Below are 20,184 nucleotides of genomic sequence, written 5' to 3'. Positions count from 1 at the left end.
ATAGGAACATAGGAACAGGAGTAGGCCATTCAGTCCCCCGAGCCTATTCCGCCATTCATTTACATTATGGCTGATCTGCATCTTAACTCCATTTAGTTTCATAACCTTCGTGTGTCCTGGAAAACCACATGTGCAGGAAGTGCCGCCAACTGCTCGAGCTCAGAGTTTCTGAGCTTGAGGGGCGGCTGGCATCACTACAGTGCTATGGGGAGCTAAGAGTTTTGTGGATAGCACGTTTCAGCAGCTACAGAGAGTTCAGGTGGAGATGGACTGGGTGACCACTAGACAGACTAGGAGGAACAGGCAGGCAGTGCTGGATTCCCCTGGAAATGTGGCACTCTCAAACCGGTATTCAGTGTTGAATACCAGTGAGGGTGTTGACACCACAGGGAGTGCAGTCAGGAGCAAATCCACGGCACCATGGGAGACTCGACTGCACGGGGGGGGGGCAAAAGAAATGCAGTTGTTATAGGGGTAACGATAGTCAGGAGGATAGATAGGTGTTTCTGCAAACCCCGACATGAGTCTCGCATGGTGTGTTGTCTCCCTTGTGCCAGGGTAAAGGACATCACTGAGAGGGTGAAGAAAGTTTTGAGGGGGAAGGGGAACAGCCAGAAGTCATGGTCCATGTGGGAACCAATGACATAGGAAGGAAAAGGGTCAAGTTCCTACAGTCAGTGTTTCAGGAGCTTGGGAGGAAGTTAAAAAGCAGGACCTCAAAGGTAATAATCTCTGGATTACTCCCAGTGCCATGTGCTAGTGAGTATAGGAATAATAGGACAAGACAGGTTAATGCATGGCTGGAGCAATAGTGCAGGAGAGAGAGCTTCAGATTCCTGGAGTATTGTGACAGTTCTGGGGCAGGAGGAATCAGTTCAAGATGGAAGGGTTGCACCTCAACATAGCTGGGACCAATGTCTTCGCGGGGAGGTTAACTAGTGCTGTGGGAGAGGGTTTAAACTAATTTGGCAAGGGGTGGGCACCAGGATGAAACATTAGAGAGGAGAAACAAAGTGCAAAGTGTGAAGGATAAGTAGCACTAGAGTAAAGAATAGTTCAGAAATAGGAGGGATCAGACAGGGGGCCTATACGAGGCAATCTAAGATGAGATTGGAGTGCATGTGCGTAAATGCACGTAGCATGGTGAATAAGGTTGATGAGCTGCAGGCTCAAGTCACCACATGGAACTATGATATAGTGGCAATAACAGAGACCTGGCTCAAAGAAGGGGAGGATTGGGTACCTAATATTCCTGGCTACAAGGTATTCAGGAAAGATAGGGAAGGAAAGAAAGGAGATGAGGTGGCAGTATTGATCAAAGAAACTATTATAGCACTGGAAAGCGATGATGTAGTTGAGGGGTCATAGACAGAATCTATTTGGTTAGAATTAAGGAATAATAGAGAAGCTATTACTCCTTATTTATAGAACACTGGTTCGGCCACAACTGGAGTATTGTGTCCAGTTCTGGGCATTGCATTTCAGGAAAGATGTGAAGGCTTTAGAATGGGTGCAGAAGAGATGTACTAGAATGATTCCAAGGATGAGGGACTTTAGTTATATCGATAGACTTGGGAAGCTGGGGTTATTCTTCTTGGAACAGAGACGGTTGCAAGGAGATTTGATAGAGGTATTCAAAATCATTAAGGGTTTAGACAGAGTAGATAGACAGAAACAGTTCCCATTGACGGAAGGGTCAAGGACCAGAGGACATAGATTTAAGGCGCTTGGCAAAAGAACGAAAGGTGACAGGAGGAAAAACTTTTTTACACAGCGAGTGGTTAGGATCTGGAATGCACTGCCCGAGGGGGTGGTGGAGGCAGATTCAATCAAGGCCTTCAAAAGGGAACTGGATAAGTACTTGAAAGGAAAGCGTTTGCAGGGCTATGGGAAAAGGGCGGGGGAGTGAGACTAGCTGGATTGCTCTTGTGTAGAGCTGGCGCGGATTCAATGGGCCAAATGGCCTCCTTCCGTGCTCTAACCTTTCTATGATTCTATGATTACGCTACTGTGGGAAGGAGATGGAGGAGCAAATTTGCAGGAAAATTATAGAAAGATGCAAGAACTATGGAGTAGTGATAATGGGGGACTTCAATTATCCCAATATAGACTAGGACAGTAACAGTGTAAAAGGGGAGAGACAGGGTGGAATTCCTGAAATGTGTTCAAGTAAACGTTCTGGAATAGTGTGTTTCCAGCCCATCCAGGAAGGAAACAGTGCTGGATCTAGTTCTGGGGAATGAAGTCAGACAGGTGGAGCATGTTTCAGTTGGGGAGCATTTGGGGAACAGTGATCAAAATATGATTACGTTTAGACTAGTTATGGAAAAGGGCAAGGAACAATCAAATGTGAAGATATTTAACTGGTGGAGGGCAAACTTCAGTGAGTTAAAAAGGGATAGGAACACAGGAAGATAGGAACAGGAGTAGGCCATTTAGCCCACGAGCCTGTTCCGCCATTCAGTGAGATCATGGCTGATCTGTGATCTATCTCTATATACCCGCCGTAGCAGAATTGAACTAGCATCAACTGCAGTTCACGGAAGAGAATTCCAAACTTCTACCACCCTTTGCGTGTAGAAGTGTTTCCTCACTTTACTCCTGAAAGTCCTGGCTCAAGTTTTTAGGCTATGTCCCCCAGTACTAGACTCCCAACCAGCAGAAATAGTTTCTCTCTATCTACCCTATCAGTTCCCTTACTAGCTTGAAAACTTCAATCAAGTTAGCCCTTAATCTTCTAAATTCCAGGGAATATAACCCCAGTTTGTGTAATCTCTCCTTGTAATTTAACCCTTGGAGTCCAGATATCATTCTAGTAAATATACACTGCACTCCCTCCAAGGCCAATATATCCTTCCTAAGGTGCAGTGCCCAGAACTGAGCACAGTACTCCAGGTGTGGTCTAACCAGGGCTTTGTATAGCTGTAGCATAACTTCTACCCCCTTGTATTCTAGCCCTCTAGCTATAAAAGCCAGCATTCCATTAGCTTTTTTGAAAATTATCTATACATTGGCATTGACAGTTTAATGATCTATATACATGGACCCCTAAGTCTCTTTGGACTTCCGCTGTTTTGAGCTTTTCACCATTTAGAAAGTACTCTGGTCTATCCTTTTTAGGTCCAAAGTGGATGACCACACACTTGCCTCCATTGAAATCCATTTTCCACAGTTTTGACCATTTACTTAATCCATTAATATCTCTCTGTAATTTTATGCTTCCATCTACTACAATGCTGCCTATCTTTGTGTCATCGGCAAACTTGGATATGTGGCTCTTTATCGCGTCATTTAAGTCGTTAATCCATACAGTGAATAGTTGAGGTCCCAACACAGATCCCTGTCGGACACCACTAGTCACATCCTGCCAATTTGAGTACCGCCCATTATCCCTACTCCCTGTCTCGTGTGGATCTTGCCCAGGTAGATTGGAATCAAAAATTGGTAGGCAAAACAGTAATTGAACAATGGGAGGCCTTCAAGGATGAGTTGGTTTGAGTACAGAGTAGACATACCCCTATGAGGGGGAATGGAAGAACATCCAAAACTCGAGCTCCCTGGATGACTAAAGATATAGAGATTAAAATGAAACAGAAAAAGGAGGCTTATGACGAATGTAATGTTCATAATACAGTAGAGAACCAGGCTGAATACAGAAAGTACAGAGGAGATCTAAAAAAGGGAATAAGAGGGGCAAAGAGAGAGTATGAGAATAGATTAGCGGCTAACATAAAAGGGAACCCAAAAGTCTTTTATAAACATATAAATAGTAAAAGGGTAGTCAAAGGAAGGGTGGGTCAAAAAAGATCTTCTTGTGGAGGCAGAAGGCATGACTGAGGTACTAAATGAATACTTCGCATTCGTCTTCACGAGAGAAAAGGCTGCTGCCAATGTCACAGTAAAGGAGGAGGTAGTAGTGATGTTGGAGAAGATAAAAATAAAGAGGAGCTACTTAAAAGATTGCCGGTACTCAAAGTAGAAAAGTCACCCGGTCCAGATGGGATTCACCCAAGGTTACTGAGGGAGATAAGGATAGAAATTGCAGAGGCTTTTGTTACAAATTTCCAATCCTCGTTAAATATGGGGATGGTACCGGAGGACTGGAGGATTGCAAATGTTACACCCCTGTTCAAAACGGGAATAGGGATAAACCCAGCAATTACAGGCCAGTCAGCCTAACGTCGGTGGTGGGGAAACTTTTAGAGACTGTAATCCGGGACGAAATTAACTGGCACTTGGAAAAGTATGGGAGAATAAATGAAAGTCAGCACGGATTTGTTAAAGGAAAATTGTATTTGATTAACTTGATCGAGTTCTTTGATGAAGTGACGCAGAGGGTTGACGAGGGTAGTGCGGTTGATGTGTAAATGGACTTTCAAAAGTCATTTGATAAAGTACCGCATAAAAGACTTGTTAGCAAAATTAAAGCCCATGGGTTAAAGCGACAGTGGCAGCGTGGATGCAAAATTGGCTAGGGGACAGAAAGCAGAGAGTAGTGGTGAACGGTTGTTTTTCAGACTGGAGGGAAGTATACAGTGGTGTTCCCCAGGGGTCAGTATTAGGACCACTACTCTTTTTGATATATACTAATGACCTGGACTTGCGTATAGAGGGTATAATTTCAAAGTTTGCAGATGACACAAAACTTGGAAATGGAGTAAACAATGTGGAGGATAGTAACAGATTTCAGGAGGACATGGACAGACTGGTGAAAGGGGAGATGCATGGCAGATAAAATTTAGTGCAGAGAAGTGTGAAATGATGCATTTTGGTAGGAAGAATGAGGAGAGGCAATATAAACTAAATTGTACAATTTTAAAGGGGGTGCAGGTACTGAGAAACCTGGGGGTGGACATACACAAATGTTTGATTGTGGCAGGATGAGTTGAGAAGGCTGTTAAAAAAACATATGGGATCCTGGGCTTTATTAATAGAGGCATAGAGTACAAAAGCAAGGACGTTATGCTAAATCTTTATAACTGGTTAGGCCTCAGCTGGAGTATTGTTCTCAGTTCTGGGCACCACACTTTAGGAAGGATGTCAAGGCCTTACAGAGGGTTCAGAATAGATTTACTAGAATGGTGCCAAGGATGAGTGACTTCAGTTATGTGGCGAGATTGGAGAAGCTGGGGTTGTTCTCCTTAGAACAGAGAAGGTTAAGGGGAGATTTGATAGAGGTGTTCAAAATCATGAACGGTTTTGCCAGAGTAAATAACGAGAAACTGTTTCCAGTGGCAGAAGTGTCGGTAACCTGAGGACACAGATTTAAGATAGGAAGCGACATGAGGAAACTTTTTTTAACCCGGAGAGTTGTAATGATCTGGAATGCACTGCCTAAAATGGTAGTCATGATGTGGAGATGCCGGTGATGGACTGGGGTTGACAATTGTAAACAATTTTACAACACCAAGTTATAGTCCAACAAATTTATTTTAAATTCCACAAGCTTTCGGAGGCTTCCTCCTTCGTCAGGTGAACGGTGTCACCTAACGAAGGAGGAAGCCTCCGAAAGCTTGTGGAATTTAAAATAAATTTGTTGGACTATAACTTGGTGTTGTAAAATTGTTTAAAATGGTAGTGGAAGCAGATTCAATGGTATATTTCAAAAGGGAATTGGACAAATACTTGAAGGCAAAAAATTTGGGACTAATTGGCTAGCTCTTTCTAAGAGCCTGCACAGGCAGGATGGGCCAAATGGCCTCCCCCTGTGCTGTACCTACTATGAATACCCTTACCTAACAAAAATAACTGATTCGCTCTCCACAAATGCTACCTGACCTGTTGAATGTTTCCAGCATTTTCTGTTTTTATTTCAGCTTTCTTTCTTTTACATTTTTTAATAATAAAAACCAGGAAGATCCAGAAATACATGGATCACACCCCGAAAAGCACACTTTGCTGAACAGGTCACGGCAGCACAAGGCCAGTCGCTCCATCGATTGGTTGACGTTTGGATTGCTTCGCCCACCCACCGCCGACCCATTCTCTTTCTTCATTGGTCCTCGAGGTTGTCCATCAATCAAAAAAAAGAAGAGCAATTTGTTATCCGCGCCGGCACCTAATCCCACCCCTATTGGCCGCTGATTGGCCGCTTTGTCAAAAAAACTGGCGACCGCTCCCCCCCCCCCCCCCCCCGCCCGCCAAATCTCTGTTGTTGGATTTATGTCAATCATCGGTCGTTGCTAACGCGTCACGGCGAGTGAGGGGGGGGCGGGTACGAGGCGGGCGGGGGAGGAATTCATTTATAACATTGAACGACCCGCCGCTTGCTGTTCTCCGATTGGCGGGCCCGTCCCGCCCCAAATGACGGTTGGGGAGGGGCGGGGCGGGGCGCGCACGCGGCCGCTTTAAGTGATTGGGTCTCAGGCTGTCCGTCAAAAACGCCCCAGGCGACTGCCCGCCTCCGTCTGTGGCTGCTGTGAAGTTAGGCTGTTACGTGAGTGGAAGGACAATATATATATATATTTCCTCTTTATTTTTGAGAGGTTTCCCCCCTCCCTTAGCAACCACATCTTTTATAATTACAGGAGATGGGAGGGGAGAGACGAGGAGACACAAACACATCCATCCGGGCTCCTCATTCACTGACACACCACCAGCAGGGATTGTGGACTGATGGAGGGAAGAAAAATTAAAAGAGAGAAAAAAGATCTGAAGGGGAAAATAAATCACAGCAGTTAACACAGACTGGAGAGGACACAACAGGTACTGTCTGTCTATCTGGGTGTGCGCTTCTTCTGTGAGAAAATTGTTGCTGTGTTTGTTGGTAAACTTCTGTTGTCAGGGATGGAGGAGTCATGGTTGGTGGGTTTTTATTTTTGGTGGATTAAAGGGAGTGCGTTCAGGGAGATTTTTAAAATACGTGCGGGATGTAGTTTGATAGGACAGGTATCGCTTTGAGATGGAGTAACTCCTTCCCCAAGGGGCTTGTCAGGAGGTCTAGTGTTTCTGGAAGAAGGGAAGATGTCATTCAGTGGTCTGGGATATAGGATTGAGGGAGCTTGCCCAGGAATTTGCTGCATTTGGAAATGGTTGATGGATTATAAATTATAGGATCATTGACTGATCTATGGACAAGAGAGTTTGTCAGTGGTTAGTGTATGTGGAAAGGGGTTTACCATCAGCTTATTCAGTGATCTATGGAATGAGGGGTTAAGGGAGCTTGTTGGTGGTTGTATATGGAGGAGGTTGACAGGTGTGGTAGTATCCAGTACTGTAGAGGACAAGGTTGAGGGAACATTCTACATGAACGGTTTGATTTAGTGATCTAAAATATACGATTTTCTCTGCCAGTTTTGCTTCCTTTCCCTGATGTCATGAAGGTGTTGACTCCTTGCTGGAGTGCAGTTCCACAGGCACCAATTGTTCTGCTCCCTCATGGAAGTGTTCATTCATCACATATGAGCATTGATAGTCCCCAGGGTAATTTTTCCATCTGTCACCTCGGGTCAATTATCACACCCTTTGATGCCCCATTTCATCATTTGGTGGAATTGAGGGAGCTTGTTCAGAGGCTTATGGTACATGGAAGGGTTACATAAGTGTTACTTAGATGATGTTGGCCGTATGTTAGGGGTGTCTTTCAATGACTTGGGGTCATATTAAGGGATTTTGTTAGAGTCGACTGAAAGGTTTAGGAGTTAGGGGATTTTGAGGAGTTAATTAAATGACGTAAGGGATAGGATTGAGAGAGCTTATCCTGAAATTGTATTATATATGGAAAGGGTTGTTGAGAGGGGAGAGGTCAGGGATTCATTTAGTGGTTTAGTAGAGGAAAAACTGGTCAAGATTTACTGTAGTGTTGGTATGTCCTTCCTTTGATGTTCTGGCTATAGAATTCAGCGTTTGTTGAGTTAACCATACATGGCAAGGGTTGGCAAACAGACTTATGTCAAGGTTTATTTTGTGATCTAGGACAGTGTTGTCCAATACATAAACCACTAGCCACATGTGGCTAATTGGGAATCCAGATGTGGATATTTGCATTTTTGATTAAATAAAGAATGAGTAATAAACACCATCGTTGGGCACGTGATCCCAATTCTCATGGCGTAGCTGTGTGTACTTATTGTGTGTTTGTTGGTTAAAATGGTAAGACAAAACGCAGAGTGTGTGAGTGTTTTTTGATCGTTGTGTGTGCTTTACTTCCTTGGTTACTGCTTATTGGTTATTTGCTAAAATGATGTGTAACATGGGTGAAAGCTCCAGACTTCAGCGCCATGGAAACACCAGCAACGTTGTATGGAGAAGGAATCTATCATTACGGTCAGCTCGACCAATTGGAATAATCGCTTCAGGCCAGCAGACGAAAGCAATCACAACCAATGGTGAGCAGCTCCAACAGGACACATGGCAAAGAACAAGCAACGTCCAACTGCGTTCTGGATGGAGAGCAGGGGCGGGTCTGTTGTGTTTCATTGTGCGAGTCAACATTCTCAGCAATCACTCTGATGAAGTCGAAGTACTGCTGGTCAAAAACCTAGAATCTGCACTAAGATGTGCTGCGTCTGATAAATTCATGCCAAACCTCCAAACTTTGGTGAAAGAATGAATGATGGTAGATGTTTGTTAAGTAAATATGCACGTTAAGTACGCTTACTTGTATTGCTTGTGAGGCATTTTCTACTAAAATTAGTGCATGCTGCTAAATGGTTGACGCCAGAGCCATGCCTGGGACTAGTCAGCGATTTCTATTTAAGGGGCTCTTCAATTATCGAGAATTTTGTGAATGATTAAGTAACCATATGCTAAAGATTTTTTTAGGAAAATTTTTTTTTGGAATGGATGTCAAGAATTTTACAAGATACAGCATGGAGTGAGTGCTAATACTTAAATATAAGAGCAAGTTCATAGTTATCTAGGTTGATGGGAACAAATATTAGCAAGGGTCATAAGGTGAATTGGGGAATGGAGTTATAAGGGGTTGTCCGAGGGGCAGGAACTGTGCAGCGGGTTACTATTACAGTATATGGGATAAGCAAATTTATCAGGAATGTATTTTTTGGGAAGTGGAGTGGAGAAAAAAGGTGTGTGGTGTTGCGCATACATGCTGTTTCTGTGGAAGTAGTTGGAATTAATTGAATGTGTTAAGGTTCATTTAGCACAATCTGGGGTTGGGGTAGTAGAAAAGATAACGTTTAACGTGCAAAGTTAAAAGACATTTCAAATAAATTTATAGTCACAAATTGGACTAATATTAGGCCTGTTGCCTTGGATATTGATGAAGCAGTCACATTGAACAATCGCAACAATTTAATAAAGTATTGTTGGGATTCTGCCAGAAATTAAAAGTAGACATAGACATGTATTTTGAAATTTTAAAAATGAAATAATAAACCTTGGAATATATTTTGTTTGCATGGGAAGGAGCAATCCTTATTTTTTATTTTGATTGGCAAATATGTTCAGTTGGCTTCTGGTTGGGGCACTCAAGAGGGCATGGGAAAGGGGAGGGTTGCATGAAAGAATGATGTGATGTACTCTTAAAGGGAGAGGTGGCCTGAAAACGTGCCACGTTAGAATATGTTTATCTCAGAACTAATTCTTTTAATGTTTTCCCATAGATATAATTTCACCTCTCATTAGCAAGTTTTTCTTTTTTACGAATCAAAATTATTTAGAATCAAAGGGAGAATAATTGACCAGTATGATAAATTAAAAGATTTGGATGAGATACTGTTAGAATGCTGACAGTGGATTGTAAACTTGGCTAACAGCATTTTGGAATGGTGAACAGCAGATTTGGATCTGAGGCTGAATGATTATACTAAGAGTTGCTTTTCAGACAATCTGACTAAATGGTAAAATAATTCTTGAATGCTATATACACCCGAACAAAAATATTTTTCAACTTCATTTTTAATATTAGTAGGGTGTCATAATAGGAATGGTGCAATGGCATAGTTCTCTCAGGAACATGAGAGACCAATAACTCATGAAGGGTGCAGGCATGAATTATGAAAAACATGTTTTTCCATGAATAAAAACCTTGCAGTGCTGCCTGATGAAGCGTTTGCTAAGTATCAGTAGTTGTGGTAGATTTCAAATGAGGCCAGAATTCTTTACATGCTCCACATTGTTTCAGTCAGTGTTTCAAGATATTTCATACCCTGTGTGTTCTTTCCTCTCAACCCCCACCAGTATAAAATACTATGGTAATAGTGAATGGGGGTATATAAGAAAATGTGTTCACAGGAAAAATTGGGAGACCAAGAGAACAAGACATGTCACTGGTAGCTATTGACTATCAAACCAAAAAAATCAACAATCTTGGTGTTAATTTGAGTTTGATTTGAGATTACTCTTGGTCTCGGATACTTTCCTTTTTATATTGGATCATCTTTTGTCATGTTAGTGTTGCTATTGCTTACCTCTAGCCCGAATGAATTCAAAAATCTACATAATAAATTTGGTGCGAGAAGCGTGCGCTCCAATGAAAATTTCTAAGTAAACTTGCTCTTACAGGAAATCTCATGGAAGTGCCCACAATTTTTAACTGCTGTCGGTGGCACAGTGATCGAACTTTCAATGTTCCAGGTGTCACACCTTGCTTGTCACATAACATCCGCTTTTTAGTGAGTGTCTAGCAAGGCACCCATATTTATAGTTACCACACAAATCACTCAAAATGCTGTCTAAGAAAAAATATCTACCATTTGTCTTCAGTAACTGAAATTTCTAATGTCCAAAGTAAGGGTTTAAATAACATTTTTAAAAATGTTATTTAAACCCTTACTTTGGACATTAGAAATTTGATTAAATTTATTGATTAAATTGTCTTTTGATGCCTTCACTAAAGTTTTTACTTCAAGGTCTCAGTCAAACAAAGCCTCTTTGAGGAAAGTGGATAGATAGGCAAGGGGAGAAGGGAAATAGGCTGAGATTGAGGGGGGCTCTGGTGTCTTGCCACACACCCATGGGGGGAAATGGATGAATGGTTAAGGGTAAGATAAATAACAATGGAGCAAGGAGGGGAGGATGCAAGATTTGAGCAGGTAATTATAGCTGGAGGTAGCCATGAAGATCCACAAATTGTTTCGTTACCACTGCTGGTTATTTTCGATCCCAGTGGAACTTGTTAATCACTGAGATAAGATTGTTTCGCTTTCTGGGATTTCAATCTTCCTCACCTTTCATATAATGGTGTCGTAGTATCAAGTGCTACTATTCTGTACAGCTCAAATTTGTGTTACCCTGGACGTAAATTTAATTTCAAGTCTTTTGGCATTTTAAAAAAAATACTTGACATGGTTCCTTCTGAACCTTAATAGTTCTAACAGACTTCAGCCGAGAGTTTCTGATCATGTTACTTTAATGTCATTTATTCTTGTGGACAGCTCTTCCTGAAAAGTAAGTCCTGTTGTGGCCAACAGCAGCACTGAACTAATTGTCCTGGAAGTAGGAGTCAAATCCCTTTCTCATAAAGGGAGTTAAAATAACCCTGATTGGAAAGCTAGGCTTTTGTATTTAAACTGCTTGTTTTCAATCCTTTATCCAGCTGTTTGTGATCCAGTCAACTGCTTTAAAACTGGGAGTGTATTTACTTCTCTCTCAATGAATGATCACTTCTATTTCAGTAAATGTAGCATCTTCTGAGACTTTGATTGTGATTTTAGTTGATGATATTTATGAGGAACTGGATTACAATTTCATTGCAGATAGCACACAGAGAAAATCTTACCCCACACATTATCTGAAGTAACTGTGTTCTTGTAGACAATCATTAGCTTAACTGGCTGTATGATTCCACAAGAGGCTCTTTTGAAACCCAGTCCACAAATGCATCTTCAATATGCTCCCTCATTAGTCTCATTCGGTGACATGGGGGAAATTTTAACTTTGGGCGATAGTGTAAAACGCACAATATTGGCTTGGCCAACCGTTAAACACCTCTTCCGATTTTTGTTTCCATGAGAAGTGTTTAACGGGTGGCTAAGCCCATATCACGCATTTCACACTATCGCCCAAAGTCAAAATGACCCCCATGGTGTTCCTGCTGCGTTGTCCTCATCACCCCAAATGGGAGCTGTTTTGCCACGGAAAAGGTGTTGAACATGGTGTTTTCTTAGTTGCAGTTGCTTTTCAGCTAGTTGTTAAGCCAAAGTTAATTTTTTGTATTTTATAAAATGTAGAGGAATTTGCACTGAAATAAGTTAGCGTCCCTCATATTCTCCTGTAACCACATCAAATTGACATCTGAGAAGTTTGCCACTGTATTTAGTAGTTGAAACCTTTATTATTGTGTGCTGGGGAGATTGTGTATATGATCAGATCAAATTTGAATCCAACTAACCAATATTGAATTTGGTTACAGAAATTGGTTATTTTGTTTTAATTATTTATTTGGGCCACTGGGAACTGTTAATTACAAGTGCTCTGAAGACAGGAAGTTTCTTTCTTTGCTGCCTGTGGTAGACAGAAGCAGCTATTGCAACCATTTTCTTCAGTGTGGACTTCATTTTATGCATTACCAACGAGTTGCGCACTACAAGTAAAAGACACGTGTTGCATCATTAGGTAAAGGCAAAAGGCATGAACTAAAGAAACCTGCATTCATGTTTACTTTTAGGAGGGGTGGAAGGAGCTATTTACAAGACAAATTTGAACCCTAATTACAGGACTAATTACAGTTCACTTTTCAGGAAAAGCTGCCTCGAGGAATTACTGAAATATAGTAACCCTTCTCTTACAAGACTGTTTTGACAGCTTTAAAGAGTGTGATGCATTGATGAGGAAGCTATAAAAGCACATACTTTTTGTCAAGAATGTGACTACACCGTGCCTCCTGTATTTCAGAAAGTACTGTAATAATTTTTCCACAAAGTGTTTTGGCTTCCTACTGTCTGTGGATTTTTAAAAATTGGCCTTCTGACAGTTAGTGTTTGATTTCAATGGTGTAGACCATCTGATTTTGCTTGGATTATGTTGATCTGATTTCTGGATTGTTGATATTCTACATCTTATTTCCTGATGCTTTGGACTGTCAAAATAATTTTTTAAAATTCATTCATGGGATGTGGGCGTCGCTGGCGAGGCTGGCATTTATTGCCCATCCCTAATTGCCCTTGAGAAGGTGGTGGTGAGCCGCCTTCTTGAACCGCTGCAGTCCGTGTAGTGAAGGTTCTCCCTCAGTGCTGTTAGGAAGGGAGTTCCAGGATTTTGACCCAGCGACGATGAAGGAACGGCGATATATTTCCAAGTCGGGCTGGTGTGTGACTTGGAGGGGAACGTGCAGGTGGTGTTGTTCCCTTGTGCCTGCTGCTCTTGTCCTTCTAGGTGGTAGAGATCGCGGGTTTGGGAGGTGCTGTCGAAGAAGCCTTGGCGAGTTGCTGCAGTGCATGCTGTGGATGGTACACACTGCAGGCACAGTGTGCCAGTGGTGAAGGGAGTGAATGTTTAAGGTGGCGGATGGGGTGCCAATCAAGAGGGCTGCTTTGTCCTGGATGGTGTCGAGCTTCTTGAGTGTTGTTGGAGCTGCACTCATCCAGGCAAGTGGAGAGTATTCCATCACACTCCTGACTTGTGCCTTGTAGATGGTGGAAAGGCTTTTGGGAGTCAGAAGGTGAGTCACTCGCTGCAGAATACCCAGCCTCTGACCTGCTCTTGTAGCCACAGTATTTATGTGGCTGGTCCAGTTAAGTTTCTGGTCAATGGTGACCCCCAGGATGTTGATGGTGGGGGATTCAATGATGGTAATGCCGTTGAATGTCAAGGGGAGGTGGTTAGACCCTGTCTTGTTGGAGATGGTCATTGCCTGGCACTTGTCTGGTGTGAATGTTACTTGCCACTTATGAGCCCAAGCCTGGATGTTGTCCAGGTCTTGCTGCATGCGGGCTCGGACTGCTTCATTGTCTGAGGGGTTGGGAATGGAACTGAACACTGTGCAATCATCAGCGACCATCCCCATTTCTGATCTTATGATGGAGGGAAGGTCATTGATGAAGCAGCTGAAGATGGTTGGGCCTAGGACACTGCCTAGGACATCTGATTTGTTGTTGAAGAATTTTGACTGGATTATGAAAGTTTAGTTGAATGTTGCAACATACTGATTAACGAGGGTTAGGGGAAACAGTGATGGCAATGCTGCACATTCGGACAGCCAGATTAGCAAGCAATGCTGTGACTAATTGCTATAAAGTGTGCAAAAGTAGCTGTCTGATTACCTGTCCACTTTGTTCTGTCTCTTTCATCTTTCTTTCTCTTGCTTTTGAGGAAACACTTAACATTTGATTGGTACTTGTCCCCTTGGATTGCTATGTGAGCATGAACGGGCATACACTCATGTCATAGAATCATAGGAAAGGTTACAGCACGGAAGGAGGCCATTTGGCCCATCGAGTCCGTGCCGGCTCTCTGCAAGAGCAATCCATCGAGTCCCACTCCCCCGCCCTGTCCTTGTAGCCCTGCAAATGCTTTCTTTTCAAGTACTTATCCAGTTCCCTTTTGAAAGCTACGATTGAATCTGCCTCCACCACTCCCTCTGGTAGTGCATTCCAGATCCTAACCACTCGCTGTTTAAAGAAGTTTTTCCTCATGTCACCTTTGGTTCTTTTGCCAATCACCGTAAATCTATATTCTCTGGTTCTTGACCCTTCCACCAATGGGAACAGTTTCTCTCTATCCTGTCTAGACCCTTCATGATCTTGAATACCTCTATCAAATCTCCTCTCAACCTTCTCTGTTCCAAGGAGAACAACCCCGGCTTCTCTAGTCTATCCACGTAACTAAAGTCCCTCATCCCTGGAATCATTCCAGTAAATCTTTTCTGCACCATCGCTAAGGCCTTCACATCCTTCCTAAAGTGTGGTGCCCAGAACTGGACACAATACTCCTGTTGTGGTCGAACCAGTGTTTTATAAAGGTTCATCATGACTTCCTTGCTTTTGGACTCTATTCCTCTATTTATAAAGCCCAGAATCCCGTATGCTTTTTTAACTGCTTTCTCAACCTGCCCTGCCACCTTCAATGATTCATGCACATATACCCCCAGATCTCTCTGTTCCTGCACCCGTTTTAGAATTGTGCCCTCTAGTTTATATTGCCTCTCCTTGTTCTTCCTACTTCCTTTGACTCCATTGTCTATTCATTGATATACCATTGCCCGTTGTGACAATACTACATTTAATGTTTTCAATTTGACCTATGTGCAAAATAACAATACTGTGCTGAGGCAAAATTTAATATACAAATCCTTATTACAAAAGGCGACCTCAGAGGTACCATTGGCAAGACTGAAGACATCTTTCTTGGCTCCCACCAAAAACTCTGCACTCTAGACCCTGATTCCTTTCCCCTTCCTGGTTATTTTGCTGAGGCTGAATCAGATGGAGCACAACTTTGATGACCTATTTGGCCCTGAGCTGAGCTTGAAATCCATATCCTATCCATCATTACTAACACTACCAATTTCCACCTTCACTTGCCTCTACCCCAGCACTTCCTCCACTGCAGCTGGAACTCATCCACACCTTCATCACTTCCAGGTTCTCGAGTTCTCCTCGCCACTCAGGCCCTGCCCCACAGAAACTCTAACTCACCCAAAACTCTGCTGCTGACATCCTGTTGCACACTACTCCCACATCCCCATCACCCTTGTCCTTGTTAAACTCTATTTACTCCCTCTTCTCCCAATGAACTGAATTTAAAATTCTTGGCTTCAAGTCCCTCATTGGCTTCTGTTACAGATTTTGAGGCTGCTCTTGATAGTTTCTTGGGTGCATTGTTACTGGTCTCTCCCATAAGTGGGTCCTGAATCCATTATGATCAGGAGTTCACCTTTACTGACCACACATCTATTCTTATGGTAGCGTAGCCCAAGAGGCCCCTCAGTATATGAACTGAATACTGTTCTCTCGCATGTGAGGCCACATGTGCTTCTCCAGTCTTAAAAGTGGGCTGATTGACACTTCAGTGAAACAAGGGTGTAAAAGAAATGACAGCCATCCGTGGCTAAGTAAAGAAATTAAGGATAGTATCCGACTAAAAACAAGGACATAAGGTAGCCAAACTTAGTGGGAGGATAGAAGATTGGGAAGTCTTCAAAAGACAGCAAAAAGTAACGAAAGGATTGATTAAGAAAGGGAAGATAGATTATGAAAATAAATTAGCAAAAAATATAAAAACAGATAGCAAGAGTTTCTATAGTAATATAAAAAGAAAAAGGGTGGCTAAGGCAAACGTAGGTCCCTTAGAGGATGAGACCGGGAAATTAATGGTGGGAAACATGGAGATGGCAAAAATGCTGAACAAATATTTTGTTTCAGTCTTTACGGTAGAGGACACTAAGAATATCCCAACACTGGACAAACAGGGGGCTGTAGAGGGGGAGGAGCTAAATACGATTAAAATCACTAAGGAATTGGTACTCAGTAAATTAATGGGACTCAAGGCGGATAAATCCCCTGGACCTGATGGCTTACATCCTAGGGTCTTGAGGGAAGTGGCAGTCGGGATTGTGGATGCTTTGGTAATAATTTTCCAAAATTCTCTGGACTCGGCAAAGGTCCCGGCAGATTGGAAAACTGCTAATGTAACACCCTTATTTAAAAAGGGTAGTAGGCAGAAGGCTGGAAATTATAGACCAGTTAGCCTAACATCTGTGGTGGGTAAAATTTTGGAGTCTATTATTGAGGAGACAGTAGCGGAACATTTGGATAAACATAATTTAATAGGACAAAGTCAGCATGGCTTTACGAAGGGGAAGTCATGTCTGACAAATTTGTTTGAGTTCTTTGAGGACATAACGTACAGGGTGGATAAAGGGGAACCAGTGGACGTAGTGTATTTAGACTTCCAGAAGGCATTCGACAAGGTGCCACATAAAAGATTATTGCTCAAGATAAAGAATCACTGGATTGGGGGCAATATTCTGGCATGGGTGGAGGATTGGTTATCTAACAGGAAGCAGAGAGTTGGGATAAATGGTACATTCTCGGACTGGCAACCAGTGGCCAGTGGTGTTCCGCAGGGGTCGGTGCTGGGTCCCCAACTCTTTACAATCTATATTAACGATTTGGAGGAGGGGACCGAGTGTAACATAGTTTGCAGATGATACAAAGATGGGAGGGAAAGTGGAGAGTGAGGAGGACATAAAAAACCTACAAGGGGATATAGACAGGCTGGGTGAGTGGGCGGAGATTTGGCAGATGCAATACAATATTGGAAAATGTGAGGTTATGCACTTTGGCAGGAAAAATCAGAGAGCAAGTTATTATCTTAATGGCGAGAAACTGGAAAGTACTGCAGTACAAAGGGATCTGGGGGTCCTCGTGCAAGAAAATCAAAAAGTTAGTATGCAGGTGCAGCAGGTGATCAAGAAGGTCAACGGAATGTTGGCTTTTATTGCTAGGGGGATAGAATATATAAACAGGGAGGTATTGCTGCAGTTATATAAGGTATTGGTGAGACCGCACCTGGAATACTGCATACAGTTTTGGTGTCCATACTTAAGAAAAGACATACTTGCTCTCGAGGCAGTACAAAGAAGGTTCACTCGGTTAATCCCGGGGATGAGGGGGCGGACATATGAGGAGAGGTTGAGTCGATTGGGACTCTACTCATTGGAGTTCAGAAGAATGAGAGGCGATCTTATTGAAACATATAAGATTGTGAAGGGGCTTGATCGGGTGGATGCGGTAAGGATGTTCCCAAGGATGGGTGAAACTAGAACTAGGGGGCATAATCTTAGAATAAGGGGCTGCTCTTTCAAAACTGAGATGAGGAGAAACTTCTTCACTCAGAGGGTAGTAGGTCTGTGGAATTTGCTGCCCCAGGAAGCTGTGGAAGCTACATCATTAAATAAATTTAAAACAGAAATAGACAGTTTCCAGGAAATTGGACATGAATTTAGATTTGAGGTTAGGATCAGATCAGCCATGATCTTATTAAATGGCGGAGCAGGCTCGAGGGGCCGATTGGCCTACTCCTGCTCCTATTTCTTATGTTCTTATGTTCTTTTTGTTTTTAATTTATGCCTTTGTGAAGTGTCTTGGGACATTTTTCTCTGTTAAAGATGGTATTTAAATGCAAGTTATTGTTCTTGTTTATTACAAGAGAGGCTCATTGAGGATGAATTTCCTCAGAAGTTCTCTCGCTTTGCTGCCGTAACTTTGCGGAAACCCCGTTTACGCGCATAAAACGAGTTTCTGCCAAACTTACAATGATGGAGGGGGAAAAGCTCTGAACAAATGCATCCCATTGTCAGCTCGGTATGGTGGTCAGATTGTGCTTGCTTGGTTCCTTCCTCCTGCATCCCATTTTGTGTTAAAATAAGTTAGAAATTTTAGAATTCCTTCTGTGTACAAGACATGTGTTGCTATTTTTAAGTTATGCTGTGTGCGATGCAGCTCTAATGTTCAAAGAAGTTGTTAGGCCGCCCAGTACCCCTACACTTCAGCTGTGGACTAAGCATGTGTTTTTTGGTCATTTTATATAGAAAAGGACACAATAATTAACATTTATAATTCTGTCTTCTCGATGAGAAGAAATTTGAATATATTACTGTAAAATCTCCGTGGTCTGTTAAATAGTTGAATCTATTGCTTGAAATATTAAAAAATGGAATCAACACAATTAGAACATGCAATAGTCTGAATTTTCAACTAGTAATAATTTAAAAACGAATTCTAGTTTATTCCAGTGTTTTTTTAAACAAATTTTAAAATAACTTTTCTTGAAAAATGCTGAAATTAAATGAAGTTGGACTGAAGGTAAAAACTAAGATACATCATTACTGCTGGCTATAATTCTGAGCTTGTTTTCTTGAGAAGAAGAAATTTCTTTGTTATTTTTGGAAATTTGGTATGTCATCAGAAATTTTTTCCTGAAGGTTCTGTTTTTAACATGAGTCTCTCACAGGTGCAATAATGTGACTATATAGTTGTCATCTCTCCAACTTGTAAACTGACCTGATCCAGAAGTTCTGCTCTTTCATGTTGGTACTGAGCTGAACAGGAGTGCTTCAAATCCACCTGTTTTTACCAGTGTTCCACTGGCAGTATGGCTGCTTTCATAGCGCAATCAATCTGTTCCAGCAGCAACACATCCTCTCTGCATTGTGCTTCCATACAGAGCGTTTTTTGCATAGCCCTGGATTTAAGGATCTAAGTTATGAAGTGACTCAAAAACTGAACTGGCTTTTCGTTGGAGAAAAGACGATAAAGACGGCACATAGTCTGTGTCTTTAAAGTGCTGAGCGGCGTAGTAAAAATAGATAAAATTATGTCAGGTGTGAGTATAAAACTAACAAGCCATTTGCATATTACGAATCGTTTCTATTTTCTTGCCACCCACCCTGAATCATGCAGTGACTGCTCTTAGGTCTCAGCCAATGCTAGTAGCCATTGTAGGCATTTATTTGAAGTATGCAAGAGCAGTGAGATGATAACTCATGCACTAGTTTTCCTTCTCCCTGTGGGAAGATGTGAGGTTGCCCCATAGGGCTCCCTTGTTATAGCTTATCTAAAGCTGAGATCTGCATGAAATAGGGATTGAACTCATGTCTCATCACTTTGATCTCAACATGCTATGCTGCTATGCCATTCCCTGAAGCAGTAATCTTTGCTGGAGACCAGGAAATTTAGTCAGTTACAGATCCTGTTTTCCCAGTGGTTCTGTAACCTTAATTTTGAACTCTGATTCTGCAGCGGGAACCCAGGTGGAGCTGTTAAATGTTGAAGAACAGACTGAACCTTCATTGAAAGGCAAACAAGTGCTGACGATCAGGATTTTCAAAGGTGCTGCTGACTCGACACCTGGGGTAATTGCAGCAATACTGGATAACAAGTAGAACAAATTTACAGGATCACGACTCTTAGGGGTTAGATAATTTGAGTAATCCACTGTACAATAGACACCCCAATTATCCCACTGCTCTCAAAAGAGGGATGGCATAGTTTCATTTAAAAAAAATATATATATATGTGCGTATGTAGAAAATGGTAGGTTCAAGTGGTGTAATTGCTTTTGATTTTACTGAGCCAATGTTATTGCTGTAATAGCAATAAAAGTTGTTCCCATAATTGTGCCGGCTACCCACCCTTCCCTAGGATGGCTTCAGTCCTTATTAAAGTGCAGTACTGTGTAGTTGACCCATAATTACATCACTTCTCACAGTTGAAGAAAAATCTTCCTCTGGAGGGAACAGATAGAGAGATCTTCGCATGATTTACAGCTCTTTATTTAACA

General features: G+C 42.1%; 1 protein-coding gene across 2 annotated transcripts in view; it reads left to right on the top strand.

Moving 5' to 3' along the window:
- The first annotated feature begins 6,480 nt into the window (after positions 1-6,480).
- Positions 6,481-20,184, top strand: part of LOC137321093 (zinc finger and BTB domain-containing protein 7C) — a 176,518-nt gene continuing 162,814 nt past the window's right edge. Inside the window, exon 1 of one of the 2 annotated variants that reach the window (XM_067983288.1) lies at positions 6,481-6,705. The gene's annotated coding sequence lies outside the window, so the exon portion shown is untranslated. The remainder of the gene's footprint in view (positions 6,706-20,184) is intronic. The other variant, XM_067983306.1, reaches the window with a different exon arrangement.

This window comes from Heptranchias perlo, chromosome 1 (assembly GCF_035084215.1).
Source record: "Heptranchias perlo isolate sHepPer1 chromosome 1, sHepPer1.hap1, whole genome shotgun sequence".
NCBI lineage: Eukaryota > Metazoa > Chordata > Chondrichthyes > Hexanchiformes > Hexanchidae > Heptranchias > Heptranchias perlo.
This window is presented reverse-complemented; position numbering and strand designations above follow the sequence as displayed.